At 42.9% G+C, this 9,481-nt stretch overlaps 1 protein-coding gene across 2 annotated transcripts in view; it reads left to right on the top strand.

Moving 5' to 3' along the window:
* Positions 1-653: 653 nt before the first annotated feature.
* Positions 654-9,481, top strand: part of Atg4c (autophagy related 4C cysteine peptidase) — a 68,118-nt gene continuing 59,290 nt past the window's right edge. The window contains exon 1 of one of the 2 annotated variants that reach the window (XM_050136283.1): positions 654-888. The gene's annotated coding sequence lies outside the window, so the exon portion shown is untranslated. Of the gene's footprint in view, positions 1,031-9,481 lie in introns of both variants that reach the window. The other variant, XM_050136282.1, reaches the window with a different exon arrangement.

Here is a 9,481-nt window from a genome sequence, read left to right as displayed (position 1 = left end):
TGTTATCTAAGCTAATAAATCTTCCATTGGTTGTCTTGCCACACCCCTCCAGTGATTATTTGACTGTCCCTGTGAATATCAATCTAATAACTCCAGGTAGCTGTTTTCATGAGAAGAACATTTAAAATAATTTCCCCAGAGTCACAGTACAGGTCTCTTATTTCAGCACTAGGGGGTTGAGAAAAGATCACAAGTTCTGGGCAAGCCTGGCCGAATTCTGAGAGTCTGTCTTAAAACCAAACATTATCGGATTATAATCGTGAAACTGTTAAAAATCACAACATAGTTTGTATGTCTTCCCTTCTTTTCCCTCGCGGTCCAGCTATCGGCTGTCTTTTTTCCCCCTCTCCTAGTTTCTACTCTTATTTCTTATGTATTGCTCCAACTGTCTGCATTACTGAAAACGACATATTAGTAGAATTACATTTTATCATTATTTGGTATTTCTCTCCATATTTCTTAAGAGGCAGGTCCTGTATTTCAATCCCTGACAAGAATCTGAACGTGAAAACAATGCACACGTCCCTAGATGCTCCACCAGGATATAATCTGCACCTCCAACCACAATTTGCCTTGGTGTAGAGATCTGAGTATTTTTATCCAAGAAGGTTTGGTCATAAGGACCCAGAGCTCTATGCATGCTGGATCTTGTAGTCCCGAGGCCGCAGAAGCTCGCGGTGCGCGGCAGCTGGTAGCTTAAATACAGCAGTTACAGCTGCGGGGGACAGCTGTAGATCCTAACACGGGGCTGCCGCTCACAGATGCACAACTCTGAGCTCTGAGCTTGCAGCCCGGGTACTTAGAGCCTGGGACAAGGCTGCCGGCAGGATCGCGGCCTGCGGAGGCGTCGGCGTCCAGTGCTACGGTGGCCGCACAGGGCCCTGCCCGGTAATTCCCGCGGTGTATACGCGCTGCTCGCCGTGGCTGCTGGAGCCGGAGCGTGCCCTGCTGTGGGAACTCCTGTGCAGCTGTACTGTTATCCAGTCCTGTGTCGCCCAGGGGTCGGCTTGAGTCTGGCGGAGTGGAGAAGGTTGGAGCTTAGTGTTTGTAGTCTCCGAATGGCCGGTTCTCCGGGGCCCTGCCCGTGGTGCAGACCCTGGCCAACTGTCTGGGTTCCTGGAGGGTGTCGGAGCTTCTTTCGATTCTTCTTTCTCTTGCGGGTCATCTCCCAGTTCCCCCTCGCTCTTTGAACTGTAAGCCTTCCACTGGCCAGCTGTTCTATCCTTCTTGGCCAGACCAGGAGCTGTTTTATTCCCTAGCCACCTCATCCCACTGACTCTTCCTTAAGCTACTGGTCTTACTTCCCCAGTTTCTTTCCGTTTAAAAGAAAAAAGTGCGAGTGTGAAATGTTAGATCCCAATCTGCCCGTCTATAGCCCCATTACCCCCTTGGGAGTGTTTGTAACTCCGATCTGTACCACTCTCTGCTGACTTCACTAGTTTGGCGTTTCTCACTCTCACACGAGGCTTTTTGAAGTTGGTAACTCACTATACCAATCTTCTAGGTGATGACTCGCTCAGCACGACTTTGCTTGAGTTTATGTTTCTCAGGGTTTCTTTGTCTTACATTTTTGTTTCTTAGTGATTGCTTTCCCACATGGAGTTCAGTGCTTCCTTGGAGTTAAGAATACATCGCCTTAGGGCTTTTTAATATTTGAATTACTTAGGTGGGGATTTTCTTCTGTTTGTTTACCGTTTCTGACCCGACATTCCCCTGCGGTTTTGGTGTCACCCGATGTAAAGGAGTGACCTTTCCTGCCAGCTGCTTGTAATTTATAGATTATGAGTCTTGGAAAGTACCCAGAGGGGCTGGAAAGACTTTTGAAATGTATATAGTCTCTGTATTTTCTGAGTTTCAAATTTTAAAGGCCAGACAGGGAAGAGTCCTAATTAGTCCAATGTCAGTAGCTAATTGACTGGTTCACCTGCCGTAAGATTTTGAGAACTGAAGTTAAAAACTGGGCAATGTGAGGGGCTGTATAATTTAGTAAAAAGAGGCTAGAGGCCACTTAATTGATGCTGTTTCTATAAAATGGGATGCATACATATTTAAAACGAATATTTTTTTATTTCTTTGTGTGTTTTTCTACATGTGTCTGTTCACCATGTGTATGCCTGGTGCCCCTTGAAGTCAGAAGAGGGCGTCAGAACCCTTGGGACTGGAGTTACAGATGGTTATGAGCCCCCATGTGGATGCTGGGAATCCAACTGAGGTCCTCTACAAGAATAGCCAGTGCTCTTAGCCACTGAGCCAACTCTCTAGCTTGGATGAAGATGTACTGAAAACTGTTTGGAAGCTTTGCTTGTTCTGTGTAGTCTGATAGCTTGGGTCAACATTTTTGTATTGCTATGTGCTAATGTTACCCAGATATTTTGTCTCTTGTTTTCTGGGAACCCTGCAATCTAAGTGACTTTTGCGGCTCCTCTTATAATTACTGTGTTACAGTGTTTCTGATAGATAGTTTTCTTTCTTTTTGAAAAATAGTCTCACCATGCTGCCTGGGCTGGCCCCTCAATCTGTCTTCCTATTTCAGGGTCAGAGTGCTGGGTTTAGAGGTGTATGTCCTGTGTCATTCTTTAAGGGATACAATATGTAACTATCAGCAGAATTGAAACATACCCTTCCAGGTTGGGAATATTCCTAATTAATCTGAAATGTTTTCGGCTATGGTTAAGACTATAAATGTATACTATTTTAGAATTGGTGCATGCCTATAATTCCAGTGCTCAGGAGGCTGATGCAGGAGGAGTTCTGTGAGTTTGAGGCCAGGCTAGGATGCCTAAGTTTGTTCTAGGGCAGCTTTGGCCATACAGTGGGTCTGTCCCAAAAAACATAACAAACAAAAAAATCCTAAACCACCCAACAAACATATGACCTCTTCAGACAAACAAAACCCAACATTTTTATTTTCAGAATTAATTATTCATGGAATTCTTTATTGGAAAAAAGGTAAGAAGTTACATAACTATTGTATATATATATATTTTTCTGAGAGTTTTGAGTTTCAAGATGACCTTTTCCTGAGATTTTAGTCATTTCCTAGGCATTTATTGGATTCTTCCTGTTTAAAGAAATCATGGCATTTGTTGATCAGAATGCCCTGCTTTCAGGACTCATCTCTGTACTATATAATTTCAAAACATCGTCTCCACATTATTTGAACTCAGTGAGCAGTTATTGATATTTTTGCAAACGAGGACACTAATACTCGGGGAGTTTAAGTCTAGTTCTTTTTGATGCTTCCTGATGCACTAAAGGGGCAAAGATTTGTTCTTTATCTTGGACTGCATAGAGCGTTAACTCAGTAAATATGTGCAAGCAGCCATTTTATATCTGTCCATATTTATCTATTTTATACCTATTTATCTGTATTTATCATCTATCTGTACTTCCATGTACCTATTTTATATGTATTTATCGTCTGCCTATCACCTATCACTGCCTGATGTGATTTCCTCTGTACCTTCTATGGTGTGAGGAAAGCAATTCCAGGGGGAAGCACAAAGTGAACCACAGGTTCCTGAAGCTGAACTGTGGAGGCTTGAGATTAGGAAGACACTCGTGGACGGTTCTGTGTGGGCAATGTAGTGCACTTAGCAGGTATACAATGCCTGCATTGGAAGAAAAGCTTTTGGCTGAACCGATGGTCACTTCGGACTGAAGCAACTGAGTTTCATAGATCCTGAGTTTAAGAATGGAAGGGGTTTGAGCGCCGTTAGTGAAGGAACCCTTGGCAGGTTTTTGCTATTGATCTGTGGCGTGGGCTCATAGCTTAGAGACCTGTTAGGTTTGAAGGAAGCAGAGCAGGTAGATGACCTGTAGATACACCTGTCTTTTTTTTTTTTAAATCAAATCATAGGATTAAATAACTTTCAAAATTCACTACTATCTTATGAGTTACTGCCAGTTAAACAGGCCAAAATTGTCAACTCTATGATGTACTTCAGTTTCAGAGTAAGTTGCAAAATTCTGTTACCAGAATTTATGTCAATAGGTACTCCTCATGTTGCCAATTGAGTCTTATAACTGATTTTTATTTTTAGGACTGTTTATGAATCCATTTGTAATCTTTACCTCACACGTAACTTTTATTTGTTAACTAGGGATTCCTGTAGGTCCCACAGATAAAGTAGCGAGTGTCCTTGTCAGGGTTTCTGTTGCTATGATGAAACACCATGACCGAAAGCAATATTGGAGAAAAGGGTTTGCGTGGCTTACACATCTACATTGTAGTTCATCATTAAAGGAAGTCAGGACAGGGACTCAAACAGGGCAGGAACCTAAAGGCAGGAACTGATGCAGATGCAGAGGGATGCAGGTGGCTTGCTCATCATGACTTGCTCAGCCTGCTGTCTTTTAAAACCCAGGAGGACAGCCCAGGGATGGCACAACCCGCAAAGGGCTAGGCCCTCCTTCCTTGATCTCTAATTAAGAAATGACCTACAGCTGGATTTTATGGAGGGCTTTTTCTCAATTGAGATTCCCTCCTTTCAGATAGCTCTAGCTTGTATCAAGTTGTCATAAAACCAGCCCGCACAGTGAGTAAAATAGTCCATTACAGTAGACTTTTCTGTGTACTAGAGAGGGCAGGTAGTCAAATTTGAAGTCAGCTGTGTCAAATGCTATTACAAAAGGACTTGATGCTCTTTTTTTCCGAGGAAGAAATATAGAGGGGAAGAGTGAAGCCAGGAGAGTGGTAGAACCCAACATGTGGGGTGAGACTGTCTGGAGGAGGTGGCGGTAAAGGCAGAAGTGGACGGATATGAGAGGCGAGGGAGAAGACGTGACCACCCAGGTAGTTAGAGACAAAGGTCTTATAACTGGATGGGTTGTGCTGCATGCTTTGAAACAGAGAACATTTAAAGATCAGGTTTCCAGGGCTAAACCTTTTTATTAGTATTTTTGTTGTGGCAGTGCTAGTAAAGATTAATTTTCATTATTAATTATGTTGTTAATTTATAATTAATTTATATTAATATATAAAATTTTATTTTTCTTATGTATCATTACTTTAATGTGTGTGTGTGTGTGTTTGTATATAAGACAGTATGTCATTATGTAGTCAGGCCTGGAACTTACTGTGTAGACCAGAATGGCCTCAAACCCGTGGAGACCCACCTGCCTCTGCCTCTTGAGTTCCTTATATTTGAATAATGGACTATCACTCAGATTCTTCCGGTGGGTTTTTATTCTTGAATGCAGAGGGGTGGAGCTGTGAGTGAGAGCATCTGAAAATGTGTTGGCATCTCTTCTGAGTCTACATGTGACTATGAAGCTGTTCACGACAGTGTAGCTGAGTGTGGTGGTGTGAATGGAAATGATCTCGCCCATAGGCTCATGGAAAGCGGCATCATTTGAAAGAAGTAGGACCTGTGGCCTTTAGAGTAGCTGTGGCCTTGGCTCCTATAGTAATACACATGTACATAGAGGAATGCAGACATTCTACTTTCCTTTGGCTTCCCTCACTTGTGTGATTTCTGATGGGTACTGAGTCAGTACAGTCAGTTTAGATTTCGTATTTCACAGTGGTAATAATTAGAGTCTATGACCAAGTAGCTGGACTCTGGAGTCAGGACGTCTGAATTCAGGGTGTCTTGTTACTTTCTGGAATACAGACACACAGAGTTGTGCAAAGCAGCGTAGACACTGAGAATGGGAGAGCTCACTTTATCCTTGTCATGAGGATCAGAAGAGACAGTGCGCGTGCGCAGGCTCCCCGGCGTCCCTCCCTGGCGCGGAGTTCCCGTGACTGTAGTTAGGAAGCGGACTCTGAGGTCATCTGACTTGGGTAACAGTGCTTTAGTTGTATTGCCTGATAGCTGTGTTTGGCTTGGGAGAAAACATCATCTAGCTTAGCTTGTTGTGGTCGTTGTGGTCCCGGGATGAGTTAGCACAGAGTCCTCAGGGGAGTCTGGGAGACTCCAGGTGGATCAGAACACACACAGAGTTAGTTGGCAGTGGTTACTTATCAGTTGTTAGAATTATCACTTCTTTCTTTAATCTTAGTGAACTTTAGAATGTTGCATTCCTGTTAGCCGGTATGGGTAGAGGAGGAAGTAGTTAAGCTGAGGTCAACTGCTCTCAGGTCAGTTTCCACCTTTCCTTCCAGCCCAAACTTAGATCGCTAGCCCTCAGCACTAGCCCTCGTTTGAGCTTCTGTTGGTTACTGTGGATGTGCTCTCTGTATTTAAACACACATAGACACCTTTTTCTTACTGAGCTAGTTGAAGGTAAGATGAAGACATTGTGACGCATCGCTCCATGTACTTCCTCATGCAGGTTTTAATCGTTAGCTCGTTTTCCCACAACCACGCCACCATTGGTATACTATAGTACTTTAACTTTCCTGTTTGCATTGAATAATTGCTCTGTGAGGTGATACTTGGAAGTCGTGTGGCTGTTCTATTTCCTGGCTGTTTTGTATGGCTTGGTAGCCATTCACAGTTCTTGCCCGGGTCAGTCTTTGTGCTGCTGTCTGTCTCGGCAGTATTTCTGTCTGTCAGTCCTTTTCATTCTCTGGCATCCTCTTAAAGGAGACATTTCCCCATCCTGGTGACAGCCTGTCTTTCCCTCACTGTCCTTTAGCGTGTGGTCATCTCTTTCTCTATTTTTTTTTTAACCACAGGGAGAGCTGAGGTTCTCAACCATATCAACATATCTACTTACCCATTCTATCCTATAACACACACAAGCTTTTAAGATTACTAGTTCTTAATTGTGCCCAACAACAAATCTACCAGATAAAAATTACTTGGCCATTTTACAGCCTTAGAGTATATTTCACTAAAGGTATTGTATTCAATTATTTGAAATGCTTTTTTTCCCATGTGGTTATGTTATCAATTTAGCAAACTACTTTTTAATAGATTATAAAATCAGTCAGCCATAAAGCTACTATAGTAGACATGATACTGTAAACCTTGTCACAATGTGTAGTTACAGAGAACTCGGGCTTATGTCTGCTGAAGAATATGTAGTTTACAGGTTTTTTCTTTTTAGCCTTTGTAAGGGTTAAAGGTTGTGAGTATATTTTCCAATTGCTGTAATATTATTTAAAATTAAGAATGACAAAAAAATAAACCAAAACCCAAAAAACCCAGACAATTTCTGTTTGTAAGTCAGAGTGATTGTGCTTGTGTCTGTTGTAAACAGCGCTCTTCTTTGGGGTGGTGATCTAACTTAGGCATTACTCTTTCAACAATAGATACAATTGTTGAGAACACTAACGAGTTTCTGAGTGTTCTCTGTAGTGTTCCCTGCATTATGTTCAGAATAGAAAGATGCATTTGTGTGTCCTTGGTCTTTGTGTCTGAACAGCACAGCTGTAACTGTGTTGGCCTTGTAATACCATTTGTGTGTAATGCCCTCACCGGGAAGGGGAACTAAGCTTCGCCTGTCACACTTTGTATCTGTGTTGTGATACATGACTGTTTAGTGGTGTGCCATTAGCATATAAGGTGGATGAAGGCAGGGATTGAGTTTCATGGCTTGCTTTAGCTCTCTTAGTGCCTTGGAGAAGGAGCATGATATTTTGTGTTTAAATGGTACGTAGTTACTACCTTCAACGCCGGTAAAGTTTTTCTTGGCAAAAGTGACTAATGAAAGTTGACTTGGGAAAGAGTTTAACCACTCTTGTTACAAACTTCAAACTCACTGTCTAATTTCACTTTAAAAACTCCTCCCTCCCTCCCTCCCTCCCTCCCTCCCTCCCTCCCTCCCCCCCTCCCTCCCTTTTGGAGATAGGTGTTTTGCCTGCATGTGTTTCTGTGTACCACATGTATGCCTGGCCTATGGAGGTCGAAATATGGTGTTGGATCCCTGGGATTAGAGTTACAGATGGTGGTGAGCTGCTATATGGGTCCTGGAATCCCCTGGGTCCTCTGCAAGAGCAGCCAGTGCTCTTAGCCATCGAGCCCTGTCTCCAGTCCCTCACTAGATTTTGTTTTTAATTTGGCTTCTCCATTTAGTTTCCTTGTTTCTGTTGATGTGACCATTGTCCTCCTAGATGCCACATTTCAAAGTACTGAATTATTTAGGACTCTATCTTGTGTGTATATACCTTCGTGACACATTCTTGCCATGTTGCCGATCCCACTGTTTGAGCTTTCTGCAGGTATCCCCTTTCCAATCCCTTACCAGTACCATGGTTAGGGCTTCATTATTACTCATCTATAGTCCTCCAATCCATTAATGGGCTTGGTGCTAGTTTATATGGAAAAGAGAAGATTGGAGGGGATTAGAGAGATGTTTTAAAATATCTTCTGGGGGCCAGGTGTGGAGGCCTATACTATTAGTTCTGTCACTGGGGGGGGGAGGGGGAAGAGGTAGGTGCAAATCTTGTGAGTTGGAGGCCAGTCTGGTCTGCATATCGAGTTTCAGGACAGCCAGGATTACATAGAGAGACCCTGTCTCAAAAAACCAGCACCAGCACCACCACCAACAGCAAAAAAGCCCAAACCAAACAAAAACAATAACAACCCAAAGCATGTACATACACACACACACACACATGCACGCACACACGCACACCAGATGGGATTTTAAATTAAAGGATTAGTTTCTAAGCACCAAGCACGGCTGGTTATTGGAAATCCATAGGGAAGAATTTCGGTTCCGTATCACAGGGCTTCTGGAGGTTGAGCGGAAGTTCTCTTCCTTGCCAGGCTTTATGGATGGAACCATCTCCCCAGCCCTTCATATCCCATCTTTTCAAGGAAATGTAGTTGTTAAACACGAGCACATACCCTGAAGTTAACATGGATTCTCCAGAACAGTTCCCCGGAGAATGAACAGTTTACAACATTATCAGGCTTTTACAGTTCTAACTGGTACTTTGGGCTTACCACAGTACTGACACCCTTGTTCTGGAAGTGTCCAGCTAGAGGCTGAGGAAGTGTGGTTGGCAAGAGTGTTGCAAAAGAGCTCTCATCCTGTGGGTTCAGGCTGGGTCCTTGATTAGGGTAATGGTTTGTGATGGGTGTGTGTGAACCAGAACGCAGATTGGGGTTTTCGCAATTTGAATGGAATCTATTTAAAACCCTTTTTACTTCCACATTTTCTTCTATGACTCCTCTCTATCAGACATTGTTGGTTAAGGGAAGTCACTGATGGTTTGGAGTGTGTCGTACAGGACACACAGGTCCAGTGATCAAGATCTACTCCTGATTTTAATGCCGCCTGGTTAGTAGATGTTCTGTAAGTCCTTTGCAGTCTGGAGAGTCAAGTAAGCTTCAGTTCTTACAAGGTTCATTTTTGTGTATAGACTCAATATTTAACAGCTTGGCACATTCCACTTAAAAGTATGAAATTGCTAAATACTTTTGGTTGACTTGAATTGATAAGAAGCTACTGAGATATAACATTTATCAAAATGTAGTAAATAGGGCTGGAGAGATGGCTCAGAGGTTAAGAGCATTGCCTGCTCTTCCAAAGGTCCTGAGTTCAATTCCCAGCAACCACATGGTGGCTCACAACCATCTGT

The sequence above is a fragment of the Alexandromys fortis genome, unplaced genomic scaffold (assembly GCF_014885135.2).
Source record: "Alexandromys fortis isolate MF-2015 unplaced genomic scaffold, M_Fortis_MF-2015_v1.1 scaffold_13, whole genome shotgun sequence".
Taxonomy (NCBI): Eukaryota; Metazoa; Chordata; class Mammalia; order Rodentia; family Cricetidae; genus Alexandromys; species Alexandromys fortis.
The sequence above is the reverse complement of the archived record's forward strand: the minus strand, read 5'-3'. Positions and strand labels throughout refer to the sequence as shown.